The 8,033-nt window shown below is 43.8% G+C and overlaps 1 long non-coding RNA gene across 1 annotated transcript in view; it reads right to left on the reverse strand.

Annotated features, from left to right (window-relative positions):
* Positions 1 to 1,200: 1,200 nt before the first annotated feature.
* The window catches only part of LOC102257818, a 104,689-nt gene continuing 97,856 nt past the window's right edge, over positions 1,201 to 8,033 (reverse strand). Inside the window, exon 5 of the long non-coding RNA XR_313803.2 lies at positions 1,201 to 1,473. This is a non-coding gene — a long non-coding RNA (uncharacterized LOC102257818). The remainder of the gene's footprint in view (positions 1,474 to 8,033) is intronic.

Genomic DNA, 8,033 nt, shown 5'->3' on the forward strand with positions numbered 1-8,033 from the left:
GGGCAGCGGGCAGAGAGCTACAGGAGGACGTGGCAGTGAGCTACAAGCAGCCAAGAGCTACCAGCAGCGGTGGGTGGGTGGCCAGCTGAGGCAAGCAGCAGCAAGCTACTCGCACATGGATTTGTGCTCAGGGCTACTAGTATGAATATAAAAAGAATGCCAAAGAAATTTAAGACATTAATTTATAACCCTCTAATGGCTAATTTGGTCCGACTTTGAAAGTAAACATTACATAAAAGGAACAACATGCTCTCTTAACATCCTAGAAGAAATTATTTCAATAGTAAGCTGTATGACTGGTGGTGGTACTGCATGGTCCAATGAACTTTGATGGAAAATAGAAAAAAATTCCTACGCAAGAAGGAGAAACCTGCTTTGATGTGTACCTCTCAAAGAAACACACAAATTGGGTTATCCATACGCCTGACTAGTTACAAAATATATTACCAATGAAATACCTATATATTGATTTCTATAATCATGACCAATAGCTCAGCAAACTAAATAGAATATTGAGAATCAAAAGCTAACAATGAAATGTGACATACAATACACAAACATACTCAAAAGGAGGATATTCTTGAACATCAAATTATAATTTCTCTTTCAATTCTAATAGCACCCATCTATCTAAATCTGGGTTATAGATATGTAACATATAACATACAGTCACTCTCCTGAAACGTGCCTGCTGAAGCAGGGCAAAGACATGCAGCACTTCAGGGATCTAGGTCAGAGTTAAAAATACAAGCCATAAATTCACTAATGCTAGAGGTGAATGAATAGCAAAGAAGATGAGATAGTCTCTATTACTTTGTATTGAAGCTCATAAAAGGTTTGCAATTATCTTACAAAATATGTCTGCTTTCTATCTTTTGTATTCTCTTTATTTCTGTCCATTATATGGCTAAATCCACTATACATCAAATAAGAGTGAATCATTTCTAATTTAATAGTGACACAAATCCTTTGGAACTCATACATTATTGACAATGACATAGAATATTGACCTTGAATGTATAAAATATTGACTCGCTTTTCTTCTCTTTTTTTTACATTTTTCCTAGATCTGACATGATTAGAATGCATTTTCCATAGGTCGTTTTGTTTTGCCCAGATGTACTCATAAACTATTACCTAGACAGACTGTTCTGCTGAGATTTTGTCTAAAACAACAAAATCAAAAGAATCAGTTGCATGCTAGATAACAAAAGATTATTTTATTTAAATATATCACGACAAAGCTTCATGGCAACATGGCCTTAAATTAAAAAGAAAATTGTGTAAGAGGTCCTAACAAATAATCTGCAAAAAGAGTAGAGAGTTCCAGAGAGAAACAAAGTGAGGCCCCATAGAGTTGCATGTGTGGTGGCTCCTGAGCAAGGAGGAGGAGGTCCTGGGCTGACAGTTGGGCTCTTTCTTCTCTCTCTCTCATCAGCTACCTGGTCCTGAACAAATCTTCGATGTCCTCACCTGAAACATAATAATATTGACATTACCTTACAATGTTATGGGAAGAAACAGAGAGGGTATATGTAAAAGCATTCTGTACCCAACAAAATATTACAAACTGATAAACTATAAATGAGAACACTATACATATATAAGTTATAAACAAAGATACAGGCAAACTAGTGGGGCTGATTTGAAATTTACTCATTATAACACAGATGTGCAAAATTTAATTAAAAAAACAAAAACAAAAACCTGTGTTTCCAGCCCTGGCCAGATTAAATTCAGTGATTAGAGTATCAGCCCAGGGACCAAAGAATCATGGGTTTGATTCCTGGTCAAGGGCACGTACCTTTGTTGCAGGCTCGGTCCCCGACCTCAGTCGGGATGAGTGCCAGAGGCAACCAGTCAGTCTGTCTCTCTCACATCCATGATTCTTTCTCTCTCCTTCCTCCCTCCCCTCCATTCAAAAAACAAATCAATTGAAAAAATATCCTCAGGTGAGGATTAAAAAAAATTGTGTTTCCCATCACATAACTGACCTCATCTTGCTCAAAAGTCTTCATTCTCACTTGGTATAAAAAGCAAAACAAAACAAAAAATGTAAAGCTTGTTCATTTGTTATGACTCAGGTTCTTCATTAAATAGTCAGTTTGGGGTACATTTTTACTCTTCCTGGGTTTTCTCTCCCTTCCCCCTTCTCCTAACAGACTGGCATCTCCTCAAGAAGTTTGTGCGATATTGTAGTGGTGGGAGCGGAGCATCTGCTTCCATTAGTGCCCTTCCTGGGTGGGCTGCTACATCCTGAGTAAGACAAACCGAATCCAGCCTTCTCCTTGGGTTTCGGTCTCTACCTTCACTATACCTGTTCTGAAGAGTTTGGGATGGTCCTTTCAGCATAGGCATGGGGCAATGCTTGCTTCTGTCTGTCTTCCCTGATTGACCAGACTCTCCATCTCAGCGCTCACTCCTCAATCCTCATCTCAGAGACCTGTCTGTGTGCAGCTGGGAACCCAGGTGGAGAGGCGCAGTCTCTGCCAGATTTCCCTTCTCTGCGGCACTGGGACCCCTAGAAGGTGTGCTGACTCCTACTGAAAGCTCAGTTCAGTATCTCTGCCCCACCAGAACGTCTGAGCCAATTCTAAGACGTGAGGTACCTGGAGGAGAGGTGAGTAGAATGGCCATTTCTCAACAGGCCCTTTCAACTCTACTGCCCACACCAAGGTGGTTTAGACTCCCAGAAGCATTTCCTCTGAGCTGGGGGGAGGGATGTTGACAAGGCCTCTTTAGCTCTCATCTCCTTCCTTAACCTTCTTGTTTTCTTTTTAGATCAACGTCCTTTTTGTTCCTATTTCCAATCTCTCATCAAGCATTATTTGCACCACTGAAGGGGGGAGGGGTGGGGGAATGGATGTGGTTAGGTCCCACTTTTATAAGCTTTAGTCTTATATCCTCAGGCTTTCTTCTCAATATGTAAATGGCAGCTTTAGCATTTTCAACAAATCACAGCTTGTGTAAAAACTTTGGTAACAAATGCACAATGACACATTTGTTCTAGAATAGACTGTATCCACCCCACACCTAAAGCAATAAAGGCCACTGATTTTATGACTGTGGCAGCTGCAGGGTAACAAGGTTTACAGGGAATTTGTTTTAAAAGCATCACGACATACTTCAAGCTTTTTTTTTTCCTTACTATATAAACTCGGCAGTTTAAGATTATGGGAGATTTCAAGAGTTTCTGAATAAAGGGAGAAAAATGACTGTGAAATAGCAATTATGGAGATGTTACTAACCCGATTTAGAGATGACTAAATGAAGGCTCAGGGAAGATAGATAATTTTCACAGCATGTGAGCAGTGAAGCAAAATTTAAACACAAGTATTTGTATGATAACTCCAGTGTTCTTTTTACTATCCTATATAATAAAAGGCTAATATGCAAATCCACCAAACGGTGGAACAACCAGTTGCTATTATACGCACTGATCACCAGGGGGCAGATGCTCAAGGCAGGAGCTGCCCCCTGGTGGTCAGTGCACTCCCACAGGGGAAGTGCCACTGAGCCAGAAGCTGGGTTCATGGCTGGCAAATGGCTGGCGAGCACAGTGGTGGTGGTGGTGGGAGCCTCTCCTGCCTCCATGGCAGCGCTAAGGACCCCTCGGGGGATGTCTGCCTCCCAGCTTAGGCCAGCTCCCCATGGGGAATGGGCCTAAGCCAGCAGGCAGACATCCCCTAAGGCAGCGGTTCTCAACCTGTGGGTTGATGTGCAAAATTTAATTAAAAAAACAAAAACAAAAACCTGTGTTTCCAGCCCTGGCCAGATTAAATTCAGTGATTAGAGTATCAGCCCAGGGACCAAAGAATCATGGGTTTGATTCCTGGTCAAGGGCACGTACCTTTGTTGCAGGCTCGGTCCCCGACCTCAGTCGGGATGAGTGCCAGAGGCAACCAGTCAGTCTGTCTCTCTCACATCCATGATTCTTTCTCTCTCCTTCCTCCCTCCCCTCCATTCAAAAAACAAATCAATTGAAAAAATATCCTCAGGTGAGGATTAAAAAAAATTGTGTTTCCCATCACATAACTGACCTCATCTTGCTCAAAAGTCTTCATTCTCACTTGGTATAAAAAGCAAAACAAAACAAAAAATGTAAAGCTTGTTCATTTGTTATGACTCAGGTTCTTCATTAAATAGTCAGTTTGGGGTACATTTTTACTCTTCCTGGGTTTTCTCTCCCTTCCCCCTTCTCCTAACAGACTGGCATCTCCTCAAGAAGTTTGTGCAATATTGTAGTGGTGGGAGCGGAGCATCTGCTTCCATTAGTGCCCTTCCTGGGTGGGCTGCTACATCCTGAGTAAGACAAACCGAATCCAGCCTTCTCCTTGGGTTTCGGTCTCTACCTTCACTATACCTGTTCTGAAGAGTTTGGGATGGTCCTTTCAGCATAGGCATGAGGCAATGCTTGCTTCTGTCTGTCTTCCCTGATTGACCAGACTCTCCATCTCAGCGCTCACTCCTCAATCCTCATCTCAGAGACCTGTCTGTGTGCAGCTGGGACCCCAGGTGGAGAGGCGCAGTCTCTGCCAGATTTCCCTTCTCTGCGGCACTGGGCCCCTTAGAAGGTGTGCTGACTCCTACTGAAAGCTCAGTTCAGTATCTCTGCCCCACCAGAACGTCTGAGCCAATTCTAAGACGTGAGGTACCTGGAGGAGAGGTGAGTAGAATGGCCATTTCTCAACAGGCCCTTTCAACTCTACTGCCCACACCAAGGTGGTTTAGACTCCCAGAAGCATTTCCTCTGAGCTGGGGGGAGGGATGTTGACAAGGCCTCTTTAGCTCTCATCTCCTTCCTTAACCTTCTTGTTTTCTTTTTAGATCAACGTCCTTTTTGTTCCTATTTCCAATCTCTCATCAAGCATTATTTGCACCACTGAAGGGGGGAGGGGTGGGGGAATGGATGTGGTTAGGTCCCACTTTTATAAGCTTTAGTCTTATATCCTCAGGCTTTCTTCTCAATATGTAAATGGCAGCTTTAGCATTTTCAACAAATCACAGCTTGTGTAAAAACTTTGGTAACAAATGCACAATGACACATTTGTTCTAGAATAGACTGTATCCACCCCACACCTAAAGCAATAAAGGCCACTGATTTTATGACTGTGGCAGCTGCAGGGTAACAAGGTTTACAGGGAATTTGTTTTAAAAGCATCACGACATACTTCAAGCTTTTTTTTTTCCTTACTATATAAACTCGGCAGTTTAAGATTATGGGAGATTTCAAGAGTTTCTGAATAAAGGGAGAAAAATGACTGTGAAATAGCAATTATGGAGATGTTACTAACCCGATTTAGAGATGACTAAATGAAGGCTCAGGGAAGATAGATAATTTTCACAGCATGTGAGCAGTGAAGCAAAATTTAAACACAAGTATTTGTATGATAACTCCAGTGTTCTTTTTACTATCCTATATAATAAAAGGCTAATATGCAAATCCACCAAACGGTGGAACAACCAGTTGCTATTATACGCACTGATCACCAGGGGGCAGATGCTCAAGGCAGGAGCTGCCCCCTGGTGGTCAGTGCACTCCCACAGGGGAAGTGCCACTGAGCCAGAAGCTGGGTTCATGGCTGGCAAATGGCTGGCGAGCACAGTGGTGGTGGTGGTGGGAGCCTCTCCTGCCTCCATGGCAGCGCTAAGGACCCCTCGGGGGATGTCTGCCTCCCAGCTTAGGCCAGCTCCCCATGGGGAATGGGCCTAAGCCAGCAGGCAGACATCCCCTAAGGCAGCGGTTCTCAACCTGTGGGTTGCGACTCCTTTGGGGATCGAGCGACCCTTTCACAGGGGTCGCCTAAGACCATCGGAAAACACATATATAATTACGAGGGACCCCCCCTCCAGTGCATGAATGTCATGCACCAGGCCTCTAGTAAATATAGAAGACCTTGACAATGTCAGTCAACTCAAAAGGGAAACTATGCATATAAATTCCTGACACTTCCTATACAAACAATAAAACTTACATGACCTCAAAGAAGATTAAAAAATGGAGAAATCCTGATGAGTCATTAAACTTCTTCATTCATTATTTTCTTGATTCAACTACCATTTAGTGAATACTTCTGAAATAATAAATATTGTACCATGTATTGGAAATCTTATAAAGGTAATTCTCCCTACTCTGAATTAAATCCCAATATAGTGGGGAAGACAGTCAGATGTAATTATAACACACCTAAGCAAATTCAGTGCTATATGATTTTTTAAAAATCCTATATAATAAAAGCCCAGCAACCATAATAGCAGAACAACCAGAGCGACTGCTCAACCAGTCACTATGCACTGACCAACTCTCGGTCCTTTTTCCCAGCCAGCAGGCTCCCATCACCTGATGGCGAACAGGGACCTGGGGAGGGGGTGGGGTGGTGGCAGGGTATGCGGGTGGCACCAGACCAAGGCCCCCACCTCATCGGTCACCCCACAAACAGAGGGCAACCTGCGGTGGGCATGGGGCTGGTGAGTAGGTAGGAACTGCTGACCTCACAGCTCCTCCCCCTGCCCACAGGCTCTGATCGCCCAATGGCAAATGGGGACCTGGGGTGGGTGGAAGGGAATGCGGGCGGCACTAAGCCAAGGCCCCTGCCTCACTGGTTGCCCCACACACAGAGGGCGACCTGCAGCGGGGGTGGGGCCGGTGAGCAGGCAGGAATGGCCGACCTCTCAGTTCCTGCCCCGCCCAGCCATCAGGCTCCAATCACCCGATGGCAAACTGGCAACCCAGGTGGGTGGCAGCAGGTGGCAGGGCTGACTGCCGGCAGCCAGGGAAGATGGCCCTGATCGTAGGATAGGCCTAGGGACCATGCCTGCACACGAATTTTGTGCACCGGGCCTCTAGTATACACCTGAGGATATGTTTTTATTCATTTTAGAGAGAGACAAGGGGGGGGAGAGAGAGAGAAAGAGAGAGAGAGAAGATCATTGTTTCAATACAAGTCAAGACTGGGGATTGAACCGCAACTTAGGTATGTGCCCTGACTGGGAATGAAACCCACAACATTTTGATGCACAGGAATGACGTTCCAACCAACTGGGCCACCTGGCCAGGGCAGTGCTATATGATTTTAAGTATCATGAGGCTCTCAGGGTTCACAAATAAATTTTTTCATGCCTCGAATGTTTACTAGAATTCATAGTAATTCTACAGTGGATGTTTCATTATGTCCCAACACATGTTGAGATGTAAGGGATTACTTAGTTGAAAATGCTTCTCTGGATAAATCTGCAAATCACAAAGGGAAAGACAGAAATGTAGAGTGCACAGCAGCTTGGAAGTCATGAGAGCCACCCATCTCCACTTCTTGCCTATTTCTCACTGGCCAATTTACTTTTCAACAATCTAAAGCACTACAAACAGTCCCTCTCTGGGGCACCTGCAGTTGCCTATACACACACATACTGCATTAAAAAAAATTGGTAAACTTCATTAAAACATCTTCCTCAAATATGACCTTTTCCAGTGATCTGAGAAGAGTGACAGAGAGAATCCCCCCAGAGGAATGTCGTGACTTTGAGTCAGCGTTTCGGTGTCTGGTTCTGTGAAGGTTTTGTGAGAATAGTGCAAGATTTCCTTTGATAGCTAAGAGTGACAACAGTATTCAAATGCCAAATGTGGTGAAAGGAAAAAGTAAAAAATGTGTCAGAATTCTGTTCTTCCAAATCCCGAAACTCAAACACCTGCCCTGATAGATTAAAATCCTTGACTTAAAAATGGAACTTGCCCTAGCTGGTTTGGCTCAGTGGCTAGAGTGTCGGCCTGGGTTCGATTCTGGTCAAGGGCACATGCATGGGTTGCAGGCTCAGTCCCCAGTAAGGGGTGTGCAGGAGGCAGCCAATCAATGATTCTCTCTCACCATTGATATTTCTATCTCTCTCTACCTCTCCCCTCATCTCTGAAATCAATAATATATATATTTTAAAAATGGAACTTATCAGGCAGCTGCATCACTTAAAATTATTAACTCCATTTAAAAAGAAAAAGTGCAAATTATCCCCTAAATACTAAATAGTCTAGAGACATTTAG

This window comes from Myotis brandtii, unplaced genomic scaffold (assembly GCF_000412655.1).
Source record: "Myotis brandtii unplaced genomic scaffold, ASM41265v1 scaffold311, whole genome shotgun sequence".
NCBI lineage: Eukaryota > Metazoa > Chordata > Mammalia > Chiroptera > Vespertilionidae > Myotis > Myotis brandtii.